The following is a 6,056-nucleotide window of genomic DNA, read 5'->3' as shown; positions in this document are numbered from 1 at the left end:
ATGAAAATCCAAATTCTTGGCCGTAGAGATTTCAAGAAACTAATTAAAGAATCTCAAGAAAGGTTTTCTTGATTGTTCTCGTTCAAGCTAGGGTTTCGAGGCTTCTAATCAAGTTCTTCTTCAAGAGTCTTCAAGAACATTTTTCTTTCAGGTATGTAAGGTTATTCATAGTGTTGGACTTGTTCGTCCTCACGCCCTACATCTCAATTCAGTAAGAAATCATCACATCTTAAAGTTCTAGTCATAGTTCTTGATATTTGAATTCAGTTCTTCAACAATTGAGGTTTTGATTCCTCTTTTTGCTTATGAATCTTATAATGTTGTTCATGCTTAGTATCACATGAACAATATTGATTTAGTAAAGTTATGTTTTCAAACAAAATTGCATGAAAGTTCCTCATATATTGATTTTGGGCGTGAAAAATAAGTTCATGAACATACGTTTTAAAATTGTAAGTTTTGAACAGAATCCTTGAAAAGAGAAAAAAATGTTTTCAATGTACTATTTGACAAGCGAGAAAAAGAAAGAGTATGCTTGATGTTTATGAAAAGTAATTTAGTAAAGTAAAAATCCCTTTCTTTGTAAAGGGTGAATTGAGCATAATTGATATTTATTATTTTGGGAGTAGTATCGAGCACCAAATTGGGTTGGAGTATTTTATAACTCAAAAGTCTCATAAAACTACGTATCCAACATAGGATAGGATAGTATTGATTCGTCGTGCGACTCATCACTACCTCTGAGAAGGCCTAGATCCATCGTTACAGTATCATCTTATACTCCGGCAAGGTATAGGATGGCCCTTGCAACGTGGGAAAAAAGTTGTATCATTGCTAGGCTCATAGTAATGGTTGTCGATTAGAGAATTTCCCTATAAAGTAAAGTATACTATTTTCATATTGTTTTTATTGCACATCTTACTATAAAGTTTACATGGTTTTCACTTCATGTTCATGTATTGATTCAGTTAAGTTGCTTTCAGTCATTCAGTTCAGTTGTTTGTCTATTTATAATTAACTAGGTAATGTGCATGTGCTTCGCACTGTCATAAATAATTGAATTAAGCTAAGGAATAATCCTTTACTAATATCTGAATATTAAAAATTTTAAAGAGCTAGGCTCTTCAAAAAACTAATATTAAGAGTATTCTAATATGAACTATAATACTCTACCTTTTCACAGTAAATTTATCTCGTTCCATACCTTTCTTGTAGATTTATCATTCAAACCGTAGATGTGTGACATTATATAAAAACATAAAATGATACAATCTATTCAAATATTATATTCATTAAAATAAAATAGTACCATACAATACAATACATTATGAAACAATATATAACAATCATCCAAATAGATATTGTAATATAGCAAAAATAGAACAGTTAATATCTTGTTTCCAGAAAACCCAAATCTTATTGATAGAACAAAACTCAAATCTTATTGATAGAACAAAAGTCAAAGTGATTTCTTTCAAGAAATTCATCAAAACACCTAGGGCACAAATAGTTTTAACTAACAAAACTAAATTATTGTCTAAAAACATGAAAAACCAATGTTGGAATATTCAAATTCTACCACTATCATCTCTGTGGCCTCTCCCTCCTTCGTTGCTGCCACCGTTTGCACCATTACTAGCTCTGTCGTTGTCGCCAACTAGACCCCCCACAATTTGTCGAACCTAGTGATGCCAACACCAATTTATGTTGTTCAAAAAATATTCTCACTTGTATTTTTTATTTGGTGTGAATAATATTCTTATTTGGTTCTTTGTTCTAGGCTCTCCCTCCAAGAATGAAAATTCAATTTTTCTTTTTGGGGAGGAATTTAATTTTAAAATTATTAATATTGTAAGAATACATAAAATATATATCAAAAAAATTACGATAAAAAAATATAGTCAACGATAAAACAAGTCGCCAAATAGCTTATAGCTAACTAGTATTTTTTGATAATTTGTTGTTAATCCATTATTAAATAAGATTGTACAATGATAAAAAAATTTATTCTAATGATGAAATTTATCGATTTCTAATTCCTATATTTTATATAATAGTATTTTTTGTAAAATAAAATTGTTGTCTAATAGCTAGCGTAACATTAACTTACCTTGTTTTTGTGTTTCACATCCCTAGTCATGAGGTTGTTCATTGCTTCACCGAGAAACTTTTTGACCTCCCTCTTGCAATAGTTGTTGTTTTTCTGTTTCTTCGTTGTAGAATTCCTTTTCAAGATGGAACATTCTCCCTTTCTTTTCATAGAGTGCTTTTTAATAACCCCAACCTTTAGATTAATAAGAAAACTTTAATAAGAATAATGTTAATGTCTGGGGGTCTTAACATGACAACAAAAGTTTGTGTCATATAATTAGGATGATATTGTTTTCTCTTACAATAGTAATATTGCAATCCAACAAGTTTTTGTTAAGAACTAATTATATATATATGCTTTTAGAAAGTACAAATTAAACTACACATATTACAAAGTAATTATATTACTAGCTCTCATTTTTTTGATTTATCATTGGTTAGAGATTCATTGGTCCTTAATTAGGATTAGAACTAGGTATATATAAAATTTTATACAACTAAAGAAAAATATAAATTATAAAATCCAAATAATTTTGAATGTGATAGTTTTGTTGTAATTTAGTAGTCCAGTTTGAAATAAGAAAAATAGTTTAATTTTTATCTAACACACAAAAAAACTGTTCTGATTCTTTTTATTTTCAGAAATAAGATAAGATAAAACAAGCGATAATATGATTAACTTGGAGGATTCACAATATATGTAGTGATCAATAAAAATCTCAAAAGAAAATATCATACATATAGAGGCGGAGCTAGGTGGGGGTTCGTGGGTTTAGATAAATCCATTAATTTTTTTGTACATCCTGTATTTGTACAAGAAAATTATATATATATATATATATATATATATATATTACCTTAAAAGCATGAACTCCCAAACATGACTGTTGAATTACTATAATACCCTCAATTAAAAATGCTTAATTTATTTAATTTAATTATATTATATTAAAAGTAGATACCTTTTTTACACTAAAATATTGTAACTTTTCTGATGAGTTGTTACTTTTCCAAAGGATTGTGAAATTTTCAAAGGGTTATGATTTTACAAAAGAGTTGTGCCTCATCTTGTCACGCCCCGAGCCTACACCCTGGGAGGGACTGGAACTCGAGAACCATTGATGGCCCCAAGCGAACTCTTGGCCTGGCTTACTTACTCAGTGGAAGACTTAACATAAGAAATATAACTCATGCATAACTTAAGAAATAATATCTTAGCCAAAATGGCAACTCAAGTCTTAAACGTATATAACTGAAATGAGTAAGACCAAAGAACTATAACTATCTATCTATGCAGCCTCTAAAACAAAGAAGGATGTCGGGACAAGACCCCCGATCATCCTAACAATGAAATACTAAAAGTAAAGTAAAAGGAGTCCTCCGGAATGCAATGAGGCTCACCAACTAACTCTAAGTGCTCAACTGGATCAACGAGGCGCTGGATGATCATCTTGGTTACCTGCGTCTACATCATAAGAAGATGCAGGCCAACTGGCATCAGTACATTGAATGTATGAGTATGCGAGTTGGAATTTTAAACACAACATAGGCTTGAAAGGAATCTGAAAGGAACACTTACCTTGGCTTTACTCAACTCCTGAATAACTTAACTCAATATAAAGCAATAAAGCATATGCAATATATAGAAAGCTTGTAAAATAGTGGAAACCAACTTAGTTCGTTAAAAAAATGCAGTAACAAACTCAACTTTACTCATATAATAAAGTAATATAGTTTCTGTGGGAGATTTTCTAACCGACAACCACCACTATAAACCTAAGTGGTGATACACCGTCTTGCCCACGCTGCCAGAACTGTCCTATACTTTGCCATCATATAGAACGCCTTGACTAAGTGGATCCACTAGTCTATGCTAAAAAGAAACTTAAGGAGTCATCTAAAAAGTATGATCCTTTACTACCCATGATGGCTACATGGTTTATGGAGACTTGAGTTAATATGAACTCGCATCCCCATATCGGTGCTCAATACTACTCCCAAAATATACTTAGCTCATATATTTTTAAAACAAACTTCTTTCTTTCGTTTGAGATAATTACTCAAAACTTAGCTTAAAAGCTCTCTTGGAAATCGGTGTTTCCCTTTCTTGTTCAAATGTGAAAACATTTTAAACTCTTGGGAATACTTAGTTCTCTTATAACTTTTGGACAAATGAACTCAACTCTTTAATCTTCGATTAACTTAAAACTTAAGTCTTAAAACGTTTGTGAAAGACTTTTGAAAGCTTTATGAACTTCTCTTAACTTGACTCTTAACTTTCCTTGAATTGAATTATGGATTCAAAGATTTTGATTTGTGATAGGAAAGATCTCATGATGTTTAGCAGTGTTTTTAGATAGCTAAACATGAGAAAAGATAAAAAAATCAATGTCTGAAAGCTGGTCCGTGACGCGGAGATGTATTTCAATTTTAGGTCGTGAAAATACTTTTTGAGGCAGAACGGTCCGTGACCACTCCATGACGTGAAGGAATTTTTCCCAAATCTGGGGAGCAGGTTCGCAAAGCGGAGCCAGTGCCTAGATTTTCCTGACTAATTTTCTTCTTCATTTTCCAGCCCCAATTAGCCCAAACTTGATTCTTATTTAGATTCAGATACACAGAAAACGTACCTAAGAACCTAACTCCAAAGAACTCTATAATTTGATGTAATGATCTCAGAAACTTCTCAATCTCAGCCCAACTCAAGAACGACATCAATTCAAGAATACATATCAAGAACATCAAACTTCCAAACTCTTTTCGGACGAATTCACGCTGAAATAAACATGTTTGGCACATGGGTTAAAAAACACAACGTTATGAAAGTCTCACATACCTTCTAGGATCAAATCCTTGGCGAAATCCACAACCAAATCGCATGATCTTGGTGAATCTTGAGCTTTTCTTCTCCTTTCTCCTCTTTTCTCTTTTTTCCAAGCCCTAGTGTGAATTCAATTTTCTAAACTGACCAAATTCTGATTTGAGCCTTAATTAATTCACTAAAACAAATTAAATTAATTGGGTAAGGAAAAGACCAAACTACCCTTCCAAAATCCGGATTGGACATTTCCTTATTTGGACAGCCCAACTTCAAATGGGCATATTTCACTCATACGAACTCAAAATCGCACAAACTTGGCATCGTTGGAAAGATCATTCCAAGATCTTGCCTACGATATCTGGAAACACGCCTAAATCATCCTGAGCTAGGAGTTATTGTCATTTTAAGTTGACAAAAAACCATACTTAACATAACTTAACAAATTTTCCAGATTTTATATTCTTTCCAAAAATGACTATTTCCACTTTTTAACTATTTCCTAGTTATTTCAAATTTGTGAGCTATTACATAACTGATGAGTTGTGACTATTTTAAAGGTTTATGACTTTTCCGATGAGCAGTGACTTTTTTGAAGGTTGTGATTTTTCTGATAAGGCACAATAAGTACCTATTCATAGTACTATTTGTTAGCTATAAATAGAGGGGTTTCCTCTCACTTTTAAACTATGATTTTTTAAGGTTTTCTACTCTTCTTCTTATTAAAATATCCAAGTGTTATTTGCAACAGTTGATTAAGTTTAAAATTCTATGAAATTGGAGGTACCACATAAGAAAGAGTTGGTGGACAAATTGTAACAAAGCATTCATCAATTCACAATTATATTATCCTCTTACGATTTTCATCACACAGATATTCAATATTATTTATACCATTTTATAAAATTAATAGACTTTTCATTAACCTATATATTTTATTTATTCAAAAAATACTAATTTCCTACGAATAGTCACAATAATTTCTACCTTCATATTTCTTCGGTCATAAATCTCAACCATTCAATCCTTATTAATTTTTGGTGATCTCTTTTTTTGTGACAATTTGTGATCATTTAAAATTTTGATACATGATTCATCCCCAATCCATTGATATGTTTCGCCAAAGTTCCTAGCATTGGAATTTAGG

This window comes from Solanum verrucosum, unplaced genomic scaffold (genome assembly GCF_900185275.1).
Source record: "Solanum verrucosum unplaced genomic scaffold, falcon-dt-bn FXZP01000143.1, whole genome shotgun sequence".
Taxonomy (NCBI): Eukaryota; Viridiplantae; Streptophyta; class Magnoliopsida; order Solanales; family Solanaceae; genus Solanum; species Solanum verrucosum.
The sequence above is the reverse complement of the archived record's forward strand: the minus strand, read 5'-3'. Positions refer to the sequence as shown.